This window comes from Dipodomys spectabilis, unplaced genomic scaffold (genome assembly GCF_019054845.1).
Source record: "Dipodomys spectabilis isolate Male_0828 unplaced genomic scaffold, ASM1905484v1 ptg000076l, whole genome shotgun sequence".
In the NCBI taxonomy this organism is placed as follows: Eukaryota; Metazoa; Chordata; class Mammalia; order Rodentia; family Heteromyidae; genus Dipodomys; species Dipodomys spectabilis.
The window spans coordinates 5,525,763-5,542,727 of record NW_024870753.1 but is presented as its reverse complement, the minus strand read 5'-3'; the positions used below and the strand labels follow the sequence as shown (position 1 = coordinate 5,542,727).

Below are 16,965 nucleotides of genomic sequence, written 5' to 3'. Positions count from 1 at the left end.
CAAAAGCCATATTGTCGTAATCTTCATTAATATCCATTAACATTTTGTTGAGTTTTATACCTTTTTAATCTGTGCATTTTTATTTTATACAGTTAGTTAAGTGAATATATACCATTATGTCCCACTCTTCAAAATATTCAACATCTTCTTTGGCGTGAGGTGGGGGGAGATGGGAAGGGATGGTAAGGGGAAACAAAGGAGGAGGCAACAATGTACTCATTACCTTGCTTATGTAATTGTAACCCCTCTGTATGGTATTTTCACAAAAAATATTCAACATCTTGTGTGTGTATCACTTAAAATTATCTATGAATATAATTTTTTAAAACTTTAAAAAATTGTTATTAGAAAGGTGATGTACAGAAGGGTGAATATTATTTTTAAAGGGCTTATAATGTTCATTGCATAGTTATACTATAAAATTAAACCATTCTTCTTGTAGAATTAAAGCTTAGTCTTATTTCTTCTGCAGTTTGAACAATTGGCAGTTTCAGACAAGCTTCACTCAGAACTAACCCCTGGCTCTCTGTTTTCTCTAACCAAACCAACTTTCCCATCTTTGCTGACCATGCCCCACTGAGTGGAAAAGCCTGAATTCTAGGCCCTCACTCCCTTTTTCTTGGAATTTTACTCAGCGCTTCTTGTCAATAACTTCCAAAGGACCAGTATTTTTACTACTCTTTCTCATTGTCATAATTCAGTCCGCAAATGGACTACCCTCCTGCATTGGACCTTTTTTTTTTTTTTTTTTTTTGTCAGTTTTGGGGCTTAAACTCTGGGTACGGCTGGACCTGGGTGCTGTCCCTGAGCTTTTCTGCTCAAGGCTAATGCTCTACCATTTTGCGCCACTTCTGATTTTCTGGTGGTTAATTGGAGATAAGAGTCTCATGGACTTTTCTGCCTGGGCTGGCTTTGAACCTTGATCCTTACATCTCAGCTTCCTGAGTAGCTAGGATTACAAGTGTGAGCCATTGGCACCCAGCTGTATTGGAGTCTTATTAGTATGCATAGCTCTGGGTCCATATTCCTAGTTCTGTCCTGCTCACTGAAACTGGTTTTTCTTTTCAACTGATAAGTTCTAGTGTTTTCCTCAATCTCAATGTCTCACATCTCCTGTAAAATAAACTCATGTGTTCACCTTGCATGGTACCTGTGAGCTGATTTGTCAGTGTGACCTCTGCCTTTGCCAAGTATGGCTTTCAGGTATTTGACAGCAATGCCTTTCTCTAGTTGATATTTTTTCCCCCTTGCCTTTATGGACTTGCTTTTGTTTTCCCTGACTAGCTTCCTCCCTCTCCCATGTACTTCCCAGATTTCTTCATGCCGATCACTAGCTTACCTCCCATGGAGAGGAACTTCTTCATGGAAGAAGTTCCTGGCATGTCCTTTCCCCCACTCCCTGACCAATAGACTAGATTATAATGCACCTTCTCAAACACCTGAAGCAGGAGCTGTATCTACTTTTTATTTCCTTAGGAGTTGAAAATAGTATCTTACTAATATACAGTAGATGTCTAACAAACATGTCTTTTTAAGTAAGAAATAATCTACAAATTTTAGTTATAATCATCAGTAATAACAAGTCTCCTGTCCATTCAGCTATACATGCAATGTGCTGTCTCATTGAAGTAGGGGAATTACTTACAACTAGGTAAACATAACCATCAATCCCCAGATTATTTTACCATTCATGCAGTGGTTTTGCTGCCTTGTTAACTGTACTGTTCTGCATTGTCTCATCACATGTTCAGACCTAGCAGATAGGTCATGGTGAGTCAGGTGTACAGAAAGGAGCCCAAAATTCTTACAGTCAGTGATGTACTCTTTCCGGGATGATGAAGCATGCAGAGTTCCATGTTATTTTCTAATGTGGTTTGACGTTTCTAACTGTTGTTGTGTACTCCTAGCCCGCCTTGTTTTCCACCTTTTCTCTGTAGGGATGTATAGTTAGCACCATGGTGACTAATGTGCTGTCAAGAAATGCTACTATAACCTTTAAGGCTGATGGGAGAGATTGAACATTTAAAGTGGTAGCTTTTCCACTGCATCTGGATGACTGAGTGTTCCCAGCAAATGAATCACATCATGAATATGCATGAGCTTAGAAACACGACTTTTTTTTTTTGGGTAAGAAATTCTTAGGTTCTGAAACAAACTTACATCTGTAGTATTTTCCAAGTTTTCCATAAGAAGAGGCTTCCGGTGGCGTTAAGAATTCTTTGAATGTTTTTTCCCCCTTCTCATCATTCACACATTTTTAATGACATTTTTGGCTTTAGTTTTTTCCATTCTTTTTTTTTCCCCCTGTAGATCATGTTCTGTGGTTGCTTGTTTTTGTTTGGGAGACGGTCTCATTGTGTAGCTCAGGTTGGCCTCAAACTCACAGTGTAGCATAGGCTAGCATTAAATTCTTGATCCTTCTGCCTCTTCCATACACCATGAGACATGGGATTTTGCTAAAGTGATTCTTTTTTGTGTCGGTCATGGGGCTTGAACTCTGGGCTTGGGTGCTGTCCCTCAGCTCTTCAGCTCAAGGTGAGCCACAGCACCACTTCTGGTTTTCTGGAGGTTAGTTGGAGATAAGTCTCACGGACTTTCCTGCCCTGGCTGGCTTTGAACCTCAATCCTCAGGTCTCAGCCTCCTGAGTAGCTAGGATTACAGGTGTGAGCCACCAACACCTGGCTTAAAGTGACTTTTTAATGAGTGACGTGAGTGTAAAATTGGGGCACTGTTGAAGGAGAGAATGAGAGATGAAGGAAGAGTGAAATGAGAGAATGAGAGGTAAAGTTGAGAATCATATAGGATTGAAGTGCTTTATACATGTATATAAGAATAGAACAATATAATAGCACTTCATACAATTAAAATACATGAATGAAGAAGACCAAAGTAAAGTTTTTGTGTGTGTGTGTGTAGTTTTTAAGGAAATAAAGCAAAATATCAGAAATGAATATGGACAGCTTTTATTATTTGCTGTGTGGTTCAGACTGGCCTCAAACATGCAAGCTGCCAGTCTCTGCCTCCTGAGTTTGGAATAACAGGTGTGTGTTACCATGTCTAGTGATAACTAGTTAGAAAACCTGATGTGTGTTATGTGCTTGGTGCACACCTGTTTTCCCAGCACTTGGGAAGCTGAGGCAGGAAGGTTCTAAGTGTGAGGCTAGACAGTACACAGAGCAAGACCCTTCTCCAACAACAGTAATTAATTATTTAAATAAATATATATTAAAATGTAATATATAGTGTCTATTGATAATACATGTGTGTGTGTGTGTGTGTGTGTGTGTGTGTGTGTGTGTGTGTGTTCTGGGGCTTGAACCTCCAGGCCTGGGTGCTGTCTCTGAGCTTTTATGCTCAAGGCTAGCATACTGCCACTTTAGCCACAACTCCATTTCTGGCTTCTTGGTGGTTTATTGAAAATAAGAGTCTTGCAGACTTTCTAGCTGGGGCTGGTTTTGAACTATGACCCTCATATCTCAGCCTCCTGAGTAGCTAGGATTATAACTATGAGCCACCAGTCCCTGAAAATAATACACTTAAAAAAAATAAGCATGCATTAATTGTATGGAGGGGGGCGTTCTTTGTGACATATCTATACATGCGTACGATGTATCCCAATCAAACTCACCAGGTAAAATGCACTTTTTAAGAAGACTGTTACTAAAAATGACTTTGGAGTTGCACTGGAGTTAGTGTAAGAACTGAATCTGTTGTTGTATTTTAACCTCAGTTAGCTAGGGTGTTAGTTGTTTTCTATGGTCTACCAATATTAAAACTGCTGTTTCTACCTAGGAGTTCTTTTTGTTCCAGAATAAACTTTCTTTCTTGGGGTTTTTTTTTTTTTTAACTCTCAAAACAGATTCATATGTATATTTATTTCTGCTTATGTTTGTTTCTAGACAGAGCAGACCTGCTTGGCTAAACTATCATTTTATCTACTCTCAGAAGATGGTAGCAGTTTCCTTGTATATTAGTTATTTACAACTGTGTCATTTTGCATTTTCTGGCCTTCAGCTATCTGACAAGCAGCTCACTGATGACTGAGAGACGCGTTAGACCATGAGGCCATCTATGAAACTGCAATTCATTTCTTCTCTTCATCTGCCTAAGAGGAGCTATCACATGATGACGCTGAAGATGCCTTTAACACAAGGCAGTTTGTTTTGTTTAAGATGATGTATGAGGCAGCTCTAGTTGATGGATGTGGTTTACATGATAGTGTCCACACTGCCCCAGGCCCTTCTTTCTCCCCAGAGCCTGCTGGGAAAGCCCCTTGGGTATTTAACGCCTGAAGAATTAATTAGTGCTTAGAAGTGGAAATGTAAACCACAGGAAAAAAGAACAACGTGGGCCTTACCCTTGCTGCTTCCTAATTCAAAGGTTTGGCAATTAAAAAGTGCTTTGGAGGGGCTGGGAAGGTGGCTCAGTGGCAGAATGCTTGCCTTGCATGCACTGAGGTCCTGGGTTCGATTCCTCAGCACCACATAAGCAGAAAAAGCCAGAAGTGGTGCTATCGCTTAAGCTGGCCTTGAGCTGAAGAGCTGAGGGATGGTGCCCAGGCCCAGAGTTCAGGCCCCACAACCAACAAAAAAAAAAAAAGTGCCTTGGACTCTTACATTTTAAGGTAAAATTTACAAACCATGAAATGCCTAGCATACAGTTAAGGGTTTTGATGAGTCATTAAAACTACTATCTTAATCATCTTAATCAAGATAGAGAAAGTCTCAGTCATTGAGATAGTTCACTTGGACCTCTTTTCAGTCAGTCTCCAATTCAGTTACTTGTCTGATAAAATGACCAGACCTTTGTTTCTATAGCAACTGATAGTTTAGTATAAAGGAAAACTTACTTTGAAAGAATTTTTTCTTGGTTGCCAGGTCTGAGGTTGTAAGCTAAGAGTGTTCTAAGCTAGTTCTAGACTAATTAATGGGATTTTTGAATAATGATTAACAAAGACATTGAGAAGTAAACTAGCCTTAAGGGCTGTAAGTCAAGTCCTGGTTCTATCCTCACAGGTTACAAGTGTAACACATCATAACACAACACAACACAATCCTGATGTGTGAAATTGAGAATGAATGGCTTCCTATAAAAGCAGGGGTGGGGTGGGGTGGGGGAGGGGGAGGGTGTGTGAAGGGGGTGGGGAATGTGACTTAGTGGTAGAGTGCTTGCCTACACATGCATGAAGCCCTGGGTTAGATTCCTCAGTAACACATAAACAGAAAAAGTGGCACAGTGGCTCAAGTGGTAGAATGCTTGCCTTGAGCAAAAGAAGCTCAGGGACGGTGTCCAGGCCCTGAGTTCAAGCCCCAAGACTGGTTAAAAAAGAAAAAGTAGAGCTAAAAATACACATTTTTTAGTAGTCTATCTACCAAGTACACATCAGAGACCATTGTACTAGTCAGGTCTTCACTTTTTTTGTGTCCCCAGAATATTTATAAAACTCATTCATGTCACCATGCTGCTGTGGAGTTCTGTCCATGTGCTTTGACCCTAGTGATTGAGCAAATTTGTACTTAGTGGCTGACCTTTGATAGCACCTCTCTGACAGACTCGTGATTCCATTTCCCTTTTGCCCAAATAGTTCTGAAGGCTACTTATTTTCTACCACACATGCCATAGGCTTTCTCCTAAAGGATGTGTGCTTTTTCCAACTTGGCTGTTTTACTGTACTTTTATTTATTTATTTTTTTTGACAAATGAATATATAGTTTCATCTGGCTCATTAGTCAACTCCCTGGTTTCGGGGGAGGTTATTTCTTCTTGTGTGTGTTTATTTTAGCTACTGGTAGTTGATGTGGTTGTGGTTTCCTTAGGGAGGGTACAGCTTTGAACTACATTCCCTTTCAAGTAGAAGTGGGTACCCCCCTACAGCTCAGAAGAATCAGTAAATTGTTGTTTTGTGTTCTTTGATTAAGGAAAATTCAGGGGCAGAAAATGATTTGCTTTATGGCTCTGGTGTTAGTTGTCAGTAATGATTTCTAAAGCCTGTAGGTACATACTTGTTGTCCCAGCACTCAGGGGCCTGAAGCAGGAACATCCAAAGTTCAAGGCCAGCCTGGGCTACATTGCAAGACCCTATTTCAAAAAAGAAGATTTCCAACAAAGGGCAATTTCTTCACAATCACAATTAGGTACCACCTTCACAATGACAAGGTTTTTGATATAATCTCCATTTTGAGTCTCAATGGCTAAAACATTCATTAGGTAATTTTTTTTTTTTTTTTTTTTTTGGTCAATTGTAGAGCTTGAACTCAGGGCCTGGGTGCTATCCCTGAGCTTTTTTGCTCAAGGTTAGTGCTCTACCACTTTGAGCCACAGCACCACTTCTGTTTTTCTGGTGGTTAATTAGAGATAAGAGTCTCATGGCTTTCCTGCCTGGGCTGGCCATTGGCGTTCAGCTTCATTAGACATTTTTTGTAGTATATTGGAATCATTTATCCTTTAGAAATCTTGGTAATTCCAGTATTTGTTCTTGACTTTCCTGAAGTCCAGCTTTATCAAGCAAAATGGTAATGAATGAGAATTTGATCAGAGAGGGACTGAATCCTATGTTTCACAATCTATTAAGGAAGATTTGACTTTTAAATGAAAATATTGGCCAAGAGGAGGAGAGATTTTAGTTTGTAATGAGTTTTTTTGGGTGTGAATGAAACTTAACTGCTAAAGACTTTGTTTTGAAGCCACTTAGCTTCCACTGACCCATGGTGACCTTTAAGAGAGCAGTTCTAGGGGCTGAGAAGGTGGCTTGGTGGTAGAGTGCTTCCTTCTCTGCATGAGGCCCTGGGTTCGATTCCTCAGCACCACATAAGCAGAAAAAGTGTCCCTGTGGCTCAAATGGTAGAGCGTTAGCCTTGAGCTGAAGAGCTGAGGGACAGGGCCCAGGCCCAGAATTCAGACCCTATGACCGACCAAAAATAAATAAATAAGAGCAGTTTTGCTCTTAGGACTTCCCATTTCTTCATTTGCAAAATTAAGACTTGTGTTGTGCTTTCTAGTGTCCATCCCATTTTTGAGATTGTAGGTTCTATCCCTTTTCTGTAATGTTACAGTAACTCTGTTTTTTGATTATTTGGAATTTCTATTCTTATTGATATTTCTCCTTCTTGCCTCCTTCACAGCATCTGCCTTCTGACAGTGTATTGACTGGCTAGGAGCTGTCTTCCTATTCTATTTGTTAAACATTGTTAATATTAGTTCCTGTTATCAAAGATAATCAGTCTAGGATGAAGTCACAGGAGTTCTCTATTCTGACACTGTTATTTGCTCAGAATCAGCAAATAAATGTCTATAGGATACCTAAACACTATTGTTTTTAGGTGCTGCATAAATATCTGGGATCTCAGCCTTTCACTGCTTACATCCATACATATTATGACAATTGAGGAGCTGCTACGGTTAGCATCCCCCAAAGGCTCATGTGTTGGAGACTTGGTTCCTAGTGCAGCTGATGTTTCTGGGAATGGATTGGATCATAAAGGACTACGCTTTACTGACCAGACCAATCTACAGATGGATTCATAATTGAGTGAAATCTTGGTTGATAGTGGAAACTGTGAGGGCTTGCTTGGATAGAATAGGTCATAGAATAGAAGGTAGAGCTTGTCAGATACATCTCGCTCTGTCAGTCTCTCTGCCTCCTGGCTGCCATGAGGCAAACAGTTTTGTTTTTCCACATGCTCCTGCCACCATGATTCTCTGACTCACCACAGGCCCTTAGCAATGGAGTCAGCCAACTATGTATTGAAACCCCGAAACCATGATCCACAATAAATCTCTTCTCCAAAACAAATCTCTCTCAGGCACTGGAAAGTCACTAGCACAGGGGTTATCACTTCTTCACACATTCACATTCCCCCACCCATGGCATCTCTCTTTACTCATATCAAAATATTATTTCTTAATTATTAATAATACTATGTGTTTTATATTTTGCTCATAAAGTGCTTTTATAAACATTGTCTAATTTGAACCTTATTGAGGCTATCTAATCCATTAAATATTTTTCTTACTTTGACAAATGAGAAAACAGAGATTTAGAGAGAGATTTGCTAGGGCCAAGTGCGAATGCTAATAATGAAATCTATATTGCCTTTCTCATGTGTAGGATTTATAGGTTTTGCCTCCTTTGGCTGTAAAACAGCTATATAACCAGCCTTCTTCCCACTAGGGTTATGGCATAGCTAATCTGGAGTCAAATGAATTCTAGTTCATATGTGACTTCTTCATATACACAGGACCTTTTCTCTTATAGGATTCCTATCAATTCAGTGCTATCTTGTTTTTAAAAAAGTCATAAAGAAGTGGGAGTGGTAATAGATAGAACATCAAATTTTCTTCAACCCCCCATCCCCAAATTTACAGTATTCTTTACTGAGAGCTTAGTCTGTACTAGGCCTGTGCTTTTGCACTTTCAGAAACCTTTCACGTGTGGGTGTGGTGGTACACACTACAGTCCTAGCACCGAGGGACTGAAGCCCGAGGATCCTGAATTTCAGGACAGCCTGAGCTATAGCAAGGCCTTCCTCAGAGAGAACAGAACAGAACAAAACAAGTCACTCCCCCCCCCCCCCCACTTTTTTTTGACGGGGAAGAGGAAAGGAGAAAAGAAACCAGTTTGGGATTTTATCCAGCCAGATTACCAATTAGAGAACCTTATATAGTGGCACCTGTTCAGCTTTACTATACAGGACTTTATGTGTGAATGGATCTTTGGTGCACCCCAAAGAACTTCTCTCAGTGCTGAAAAACTGTGGGTAAATGATTCTTTGTGGGTGTCACCATTCTCACCAGAATTTCTGTTTCTGGGAAAAAGAGAAATTCCGTTTTATCCTTGTGGAAAACAACCATTTGGGAATAGTCCATTCTCTGTTACATATGACAGTAGATAGAAAATGGTACAAAACAATGACTCATGCAAAGCCATCTTTTGGAATTAAGAATGTAATCCTAATACACCCAGAGTCATACATACATGCGTAGACACCCTCTTTGCCATGGTTTTATTACTTCTCACCTCATTGTGGTTTAGTGTGACTAAGCTATTTGAACACATCAGCGTTCTTAGAGCAAAACATTTGCAACTTCTACTTGAAGGAAACAAAAAGAGGGGTGTGGAGATTCAAGATTTCATCTCTGACCTTATTTCTCAATTATATATGTTATATACTATATATGATATTATATATACATTGTGTCTATAACCTGTTTTATATAACATATAATGTACTAGATAGATAGATAGATAGATAGATAGATAGATAGATAGATAGATAGATAGATAGATAGATAGATAGAGTGCTGTTACTAGGGCTTGAATACAAGTCTTGTGCTCTTGCTTAGCCTTTCACTCAGAGGCTGGTGCTCTGCCACTTGAGCCACACCGCTCTTCTAGCTGCAGGATAACTGGAGATAACCTCCCATAGACTTTTCTGTCTGTCTGGCATTGACCCAGAATTGGGCTTATTAATTACGAAAGAAAGTTTCCAAGAAGTTAATAAGGGTGAATTATTAAATGGAGAATCTCTGAAGGATTTGTAAGGCATATTGATCCACACATTTGTTAGAGCATGCTAATAAGTGGACTTAGATGTATGTCCTACGAAGCAGTTGTGATTGTTAGTTTTTATGAAATGGTAACATTTTAAACAAACCATGACTTTCTGCATTATAGTTTCTTAAAAATAACAACCAGTATTTTTATCTAATTACTTTTACTTGGCATAACTTTTTTATATTTTATTGTTATTAGAAAGGTGATGTACAGAAGGGGTACAGTTACATATGTCAGGTAATGAGTACATTTCTTTCTGGACAATGTCATCCTACTTGGTATAACTTTAAAAACATATTTGGAGTAATTTTATCTCCAGGTTGCTTTCATGGCATTCTTCAAAGAAATAATTTTAGCAAACATAAGGCTACTTCCAATTCAGTTTTTTTATTCAGAAGCTGTTAGCTATTGGTTAAATTTGATTTATATAACCAATAGATTATATGACCGAACATTATTCGTGTCTTCCTTATTTTCTGTCTTAAATGTATAAATTGAATTGAAAGCCTGTTCTAACAGAATTTTAAAGTAACTCTGGAATTTAAGATTATTATTATTTTTAGAGAAACTAGTATTGTTTTCTGTAAGGGAGACCTTTAATCAAAGACATATCACAAATATTTAGTTCACCAAAATAATGTGGTTTTTTTTTTTTTTTCTTTCTGTCTTTGCTTTCAGTAGAGAGCTGCTGCTTCTAAGCCTGCTCACCGTGGGTCTGGTGAGATCATAGTGAATTCTGTGTGGTAATCCAATTTTGAGACATAAGCTCTAGTTATATTTTCTTTTTCATTGAACAGGATTGTTCTGTTGTTAGTGGCTTTGCAAGGGCCACTTTATAATCAGTTGGTTTTTCTTTATGATAGTTGTGTAATTTTTCAACACAAGATTAATTGGGGACAAGGGGCTTTGCTGTGAAGGTTGTTGTTTTCATTTGGGGAGAAAAATATAGCAGGTGTCAAGTGTGCATTCTGTTCTGTAGCTAGGTAGCCTGAGGAGCCTGTGTGAGCAAAAATAACACCTCCTCCCCAGGCTTTACATTTAGCCATTCACATAGTTTCCAGAAGTTCAGAAGTTCTATTCTTTACTACTACTACCTGCTTTCATTCCATGTCCCTTTATAGCAGAAAGAGCAGCTGGAAGGCTGAGGTAGTAGGTTTGCAAGTTCAAGGCCGGCCTGGACTAGATAACGAGACAAGTTCAGACAAACAAAACAGAGCTAAACAAAGAAGCCCAGACAACAAAAAAGAATCCTTGTTGACTTTGCTTATTTCAGCCTTCATATCATATGCCAAGGGACACAATCAGAATAAAGCAGATCGAGCAGGGAAAGTAATAGAAAATGTGTGTAGTCACCTCAGTGATGTTTGTCTCATTGTCGTTGTTTTGTGGGCCTGGGGCATGAACTCAGGGCTTGGGCGCTGTATCTGAACTTTTTCACTCAAGGCTAGTGCTCTACTACTTTGAACCAAAGCACACTTCCAGTTTTCTGGTGGTTTATTGGAGATGAGTCTCATGGACTTGACTGCTTGGGCTGGCTTTGAACTGGGATCATTAGATCCTAGCTTCCTGAGTAGTTAGGATTATAGGTGTGAGCCACCAGCACCTGGCCATGTCTTGTTTTAATAAGAGAAATCCTCTTTGGCCCCTTCATTCTTCAAATTAGAACTGGCCAATAGCCTGGTCCAACCTGGTCCATATCCAAGAGACATGCTGTACTTACTCTCTGATAGCTCTATCAAAGGCAGATATTGACTGCTTAACTAGATTTGGGAAGATTTACAGCACTCTGAATCTTGTACAGAAACTTCTGGGGCTTTGACCTGTTAAGGCCAAAATAGAGACTCCAACAGAGTGTCCTTGGAAGGAGGGCATTTTGTAGATGTTGACCAGTAGGGCTTCTTTTCTAGTGATTCCTTTTCTGTAGCCACCGAAGCATAGACACTGAGATCAAACTGAGTTCAGATTTTACATCTATCATTTTCTAGTTGAGTTATTTAACATCAATTTCCTTTTCTGTAAAAGGATGCTAAGAGTAGCACCTATCTATAGGATTATTATAAAGGTTAAAGTAGATGACGCATTTCAGAGCTTAACACAATGCTTGTTACATAGCTTGTTTTCAATAAATGTTAGCAGTTTTTCCCTGTTTCAAGAGTTTCATTCTTTGTTCATCTTTTGTCTTATATTTTCAGTGTACAATAGGGAAAAAGGAGAAGAGGTCATTTAAAAAATTGGTCTCAGATTTAACACAAAAAATACTGAATTAAGAGATAGAGATTTTGAATGCTAATCCTGCCTAGCTTTGACATTAAGTAGTTGAATGTAGACAGAGCTATTCATAATTCCTTAAATTACAATAGCTGGACCAGATGTTTGTTTACAGGATTTCCAGCGTGTAAGTCCTATAACATGAAGTTTCACTTAGAAAGCATTTGTTTGGGGACTTCACCATCAAATATTGTTTTCTTGCCTGTTGCCCAGGGCGGGGTCCTTGGGGAGAGGCGGTGGGAATCACATCACAGTGGGCTGGAATCAAGTTACTGACAGGCAGGAAGAATGCTCTTGTAATTGTGGTGTGGTGCATTTAAGAAGAGAACAAAAGTAATGGGTCCAATATTAGTGCCTGCTGTCTTTGGGTTATGTTTTTTCTCTTTCTACTTTTTGTCAGGAGTCATTAGCAAAATACACTTTCCCAGGTGTTTCTAGGGATTCTGTTTGAATAGTCCAACTAATGCTTCTCATTAGTTTAACCAACAGAGATTCCTAAAGGAGGATTCAGTGAACTGCCCTGACAAAACCTAATGAAGGTTAAGTCCAGTCTTGATCTAGACTAGTTCTGTTTAGGGTTGCATATTTAGGTTTTATTCCTAGTCAATAAATGATAGGATGCTGTTTGGAGAAAGTATTTTTCAGTTGTGGGGCTTGAACTCATGGACTGGGCGCTGTCCTGAGCTCTTTTGCTCAAGGTTAGTGCTCTACCACTGTGAGCCACAGCTCCATTTCTGGGTTTTGAGTGGTTAATTGAAGATAAGAGTCTGACGGGGACTTTTCTGCCTGAGCTGATTTTGAATCACGATCCTCAAATCTCAGCCTTCTGAGCATGAGCCACTGGTGCCCAGCCTTGGAATACTTTTTTTTTTTTTTGTCAGTTGTAGGGCTTGAACTTTGGGCCTGGTGCTGTCCCTGAGCTCTTCAGCTCAATGCTAGTTCTCTATCGCTGGACCCATAGTACCACTTGTGGTTTTCTGGTGGTTAATTGGCGATAAGAGTGTCATGGACTTTTCTGCTCAGGCTGGCTTTGAACCATGATCCTTAGATCTCAGCCTCCTGAGCACTAGGATTACAGGCATGAACCACCAGTGCCTGGTGAGAAAATTTTTGATGTGTGATTCCTGTGGTGGGATTCTGCTACTACTTTGGTCTAGTAGTTGTTTTGCTGTTTCTTCTCCATGGTTTCTGTGGCTGCCCAGGTGAAGGCAGTAATACACAGTAATTGGGGTTTACTTCTGAACCTTTCTTGTTTTACATCTGAAATGGTGACCAACCTGAGGCCCATCAATAAATATATTCCTCTGACTCTAAATTCTCATCTTGAATTTCACCTGTTTGTATGTGGAATTTGGTATTGATGCAATGTAAAACAATAAGACAGCTGTAACAGCAATATAGAAGTAACTGCAAACTATAGGCCTGGCATTACATTGAATACATTATTTTATTTAATCCTGAAAACCATACTTTCACTACCTCCTTTTTATATTGGAGGAAACTGTGCTTACAGAAGTTAAACAGATTACCTCAAATGCAAAGCCAGTAAGTGAATTCCAAGCCAGATTTGCCCTGAGTCAAGTCTTTCTGTGGTGTCTTGTTCATGAGACTCCTTGAACAGAAATGAGTGAGGGTTGGCACATGCAGCCTTGTTTGAGTCTGTTTAGATCTTGTCCAATTTCAAATAGTGTAGACCTGATAAAGTCTATGCTAGTTTCTCATCATGGAGTAGAAATCAGTACCATAGAAAGGAGCTGGCATGGTAGCAAGCAGACAACTCTTTCTTGCCTAGCTCATTTTGTTGTTCCTAGTGGTGGCAATTGCTCCTGCAGGTACAAGGGCAGCATTTACTTGACAAGGCATATGTGCTCAAGGTAGAACACTGTCTGCCTTTCATGCTGGCAAACCCGCACTCTACCAGTGTTAGCTACCTGTAAGCTCTGTGCACAGGCTGGATTTCAGAACAGGAAAACCACATCTTCCACCTCATTTCACAGTAGAGTTCACCCAGGGATACAGGCCCTTTGGTGACAGTAACTGTTAGTTTCTGCCTGTTAATTCTGATACTTGCATAATGCTAACTTGGGAGATACTGTCAGATGACAAGCCTTCCTCCTACATGATCTCCACAAGAGAAGTGCTGGTGACAAGTGTTTTATTAGATGGAGAATTCCACTTGATTCTGTTTTAGGTTAAAGTGTATTTCTTATAATGCCAATGTTGTGTGAAATATTCTCTTTTCTTCTTTTTCCAGAATGTGGAATTTTTTTTTCTTAGTAATAGACTAAGGTGCCCACATGGACACCGAAAGAAACTTAAACATGTGAATTGATTCTGCTTCTGTTGAGAAAAATGATTTAGAATGGACAGGATCTCGTTTTGGTTTTTGAGGCTATTACCTTAATATTTGCAAATTAAGATCAGTTTAGAGTCTCAAAAGTTCTTTTAAGTGTTATTAGCATGTTCAAAAGGCAGCTTCAAACAGTGGGAGAGGGAACTTAGAGTAGATACAAAGACAGGTTTGGCAAGGCCTGGCGAGTTTGAGGAACCGTCAGTGGTTTCTTAAGGCCAAGCCTGTGGCAGTGTGAGAAGTGGTGGTGGCTGGGAAGGATAGTTAGGGGAGTGGAGACTAGACTCTGGAGGAACTTTTGTCTTGGTGCAGACGAGTTTGCATTTGTTCTGTAGATAATGGGGAGATTTTGAATACCTTTACAAAAAGAGGCTAGATGGAATCAAATTCGTCTTTATGTGACAATGTGTGTGTAGAGATTAGTGTATTCTTGTGAGAGTCACTCATTATTAGGAGACTACTGAAATCATTTAAGCAAGAAATCATTAGACCCTAGGCTGGGGATGTTAGTCAGTGGTAAAGTGGTTGCCTTGAATGTGCCAGGCTCAGGGCTCCATCAGCAGTGTGAGTGTGCGTGATCTGAATTAAGGACATTGTACTAGACATTCAGAAAAAGGCACACTCTATTCATTCATTAATTTGAGATGTGTATTAAGTTCCTGTCATTTGTTAAGCACATAGTAGTAATACATTGGGTTACTAAAACGAACAAGATAGAGTTGCTGGCTTCAGGAAGCATACAGTCTAGCGGCAGATTTGACAAGAACTAAGCAATTAGCATTGGTGAGTACTGAAATACTGTAGATCTTAACTGTGACACTATAGATCTTAAGCTTAGACTGGAGCCAGCCAAAGAAAGCTGTGTGAACTGCAGGTGTAGGATTTAGGAAGCAACAAGTATTTGAGTTGAGGAAATAATATCTGAAAATGGCCAGCAGAGTTAGAAGAATTGACTGGACTGTGAAAAGAAAGGAAAAGTGTGTAGAGAAATGAGGCCAAGGGAATTAAGCAGTCACCTAAAACCATGTTAAGGAGTTTGCTTAACCGCAAATGAGCTGTAATCTGGAGAGTGTCATGATCAAATTAGACTTTTAGAGAGCCCTCCTCCCCTCCCCTCTGCCACTGCCAGGTTGTGGGGGGAAGAGGAATAGAGGGGATAATAAGGAGGTGCAGAAAGGCCAGAAAGGTTTCCTTTTCTAGGAAGCAGAAGTAAGTAGGAGTGGCAAGTTCTGTCAAATCAGCTGGGAAGTTATGATAGGAGCTGAGAAATACTTGCTGGGTTAATTGGTAACCTTAGTCAAGGCAGATTTCATTGCATTGAGACATGTTCCTTAAAATCTGCTCTTAGAAACTTAGAAACTTAGCAGTTGGGAGAAAAGGGAAGGAGACAGCATAGAAGATTCTCATGGGGCTGGAGAGTGCTATTATAGTTCCTGCACAGAGAACAGTACCGTGGGACGGAAGGTTTATGTTTGAGCTGCCACTCAGAACTTTTCAGGGCAAGTATTGTCATTGTTGGAAACTGTAAAAAATCTGTAATTCAGAGAAAAGGAGATAGGGAGGTGGCAAAGGATGGGGCTAACAAAGTAAAAGAAGTAAGAGTTTAGCACTTTAATCAGGAGTAAATAGACTGTGGTTAATCCAGTAATGGGAATGGGCTGACACATTTAGGGTCTGGATGAAGATTATTGGCAGGAAGGTCAGAGTTGTAGGCTTGTAGTGGTCTTGAACTTTTTTTTTTTTTTTTTTTTTTTTGGGTCCGGTTGTGGGGCCTGAACTCTGGGCCTGGGCGCTGTCCCTCAGCTCTTCAGCTCAAGGCTAGCGCTCTACCACTTGAGCCACAGCGCCACTTCCGGCTTTTTTCTTTTAGTGGTCTTGAATAAAGTCATTAACTAGGATGAGAATTCAGAACCAGATCCCCAACTGGTCTCTAGACCTTGAGAGGTGATGATTTATAATATTGATTGATTTAGTTTAGTAGTCTGAGGGAATGATGGGAGAGGAAGACTTGTCTACTGCCCCCACCTACACATTTGGGTGAGTGGTAATCCTATGTTCTTGTTCTTCTACATGAAGAATATTTGCCAAGCAAGTTAACTTCTTCAGTTGAGTTTCTTTGCTGAGACATCAGTGGGCACAGTTCTGTGGGTAGAGCTGGTCTACAAGTCTGTGGGGAAGAACATTATCAGTTCTGTTCATGTGACCGCATTTGGAAAAGTGCTGCTAAGCAACCTGTTGTCATTTTTTGAACGTCACCATAATCCAGTGTCAGTGACTGAAGATCTCATCGGGTTAGTTATCTTCCCTCCAGTTATGTTGGCATCAGCAAGTTCATTAAATAGTCTTTAAGAAACACATGCATTAGAAACCACCTAGTCACTTTCTGGCTGTCCTTCTCAGTATCTGAATGAGGTGGACAAATAGGGGAAAAAAAATCTTGTATCTGAAAGATATTCTGTCTTTCAAATTAGTTTGAGGGGAGGTAACAACAGATGAATCTGTTGTAATTTCATGGGATCTGATATTACTTTTATATGGTATATCACTTTAATGTGACGCGCTTTGCCATTAATGTTTTAGTAATGTGACAACATTAAAGAGAGCTGATATTATCCCTATTTTATTATTTCTTGGCTCCCTGACAGAACTATGCATTAAAATGCACTTAAGATTTTTCAAAGGGACGTCTAAGAAAGTAGTTAAAAAACAAACAAATCCCAAGTGGATGGATATGACTTCCAACTTCGAACAATGTGTAGCTAATTGCTAGAAGGTTGTGGTGTGTGAAGGCTT

At 39.7% G+C, this 16,965-nt stretch overlaps 1 protein-coding gene across 1 annotated transcript in view; it reads left to right on the top strand.

Annotated features, from left to right (window-relative positions):
- The window catches only part of Sik3 (SIK family kinase 3), a 179,265-nt gene that overhangs the window by 56,643 nt on the left and 105,657 nt on the right, over window positions 1–16,965 (top strand).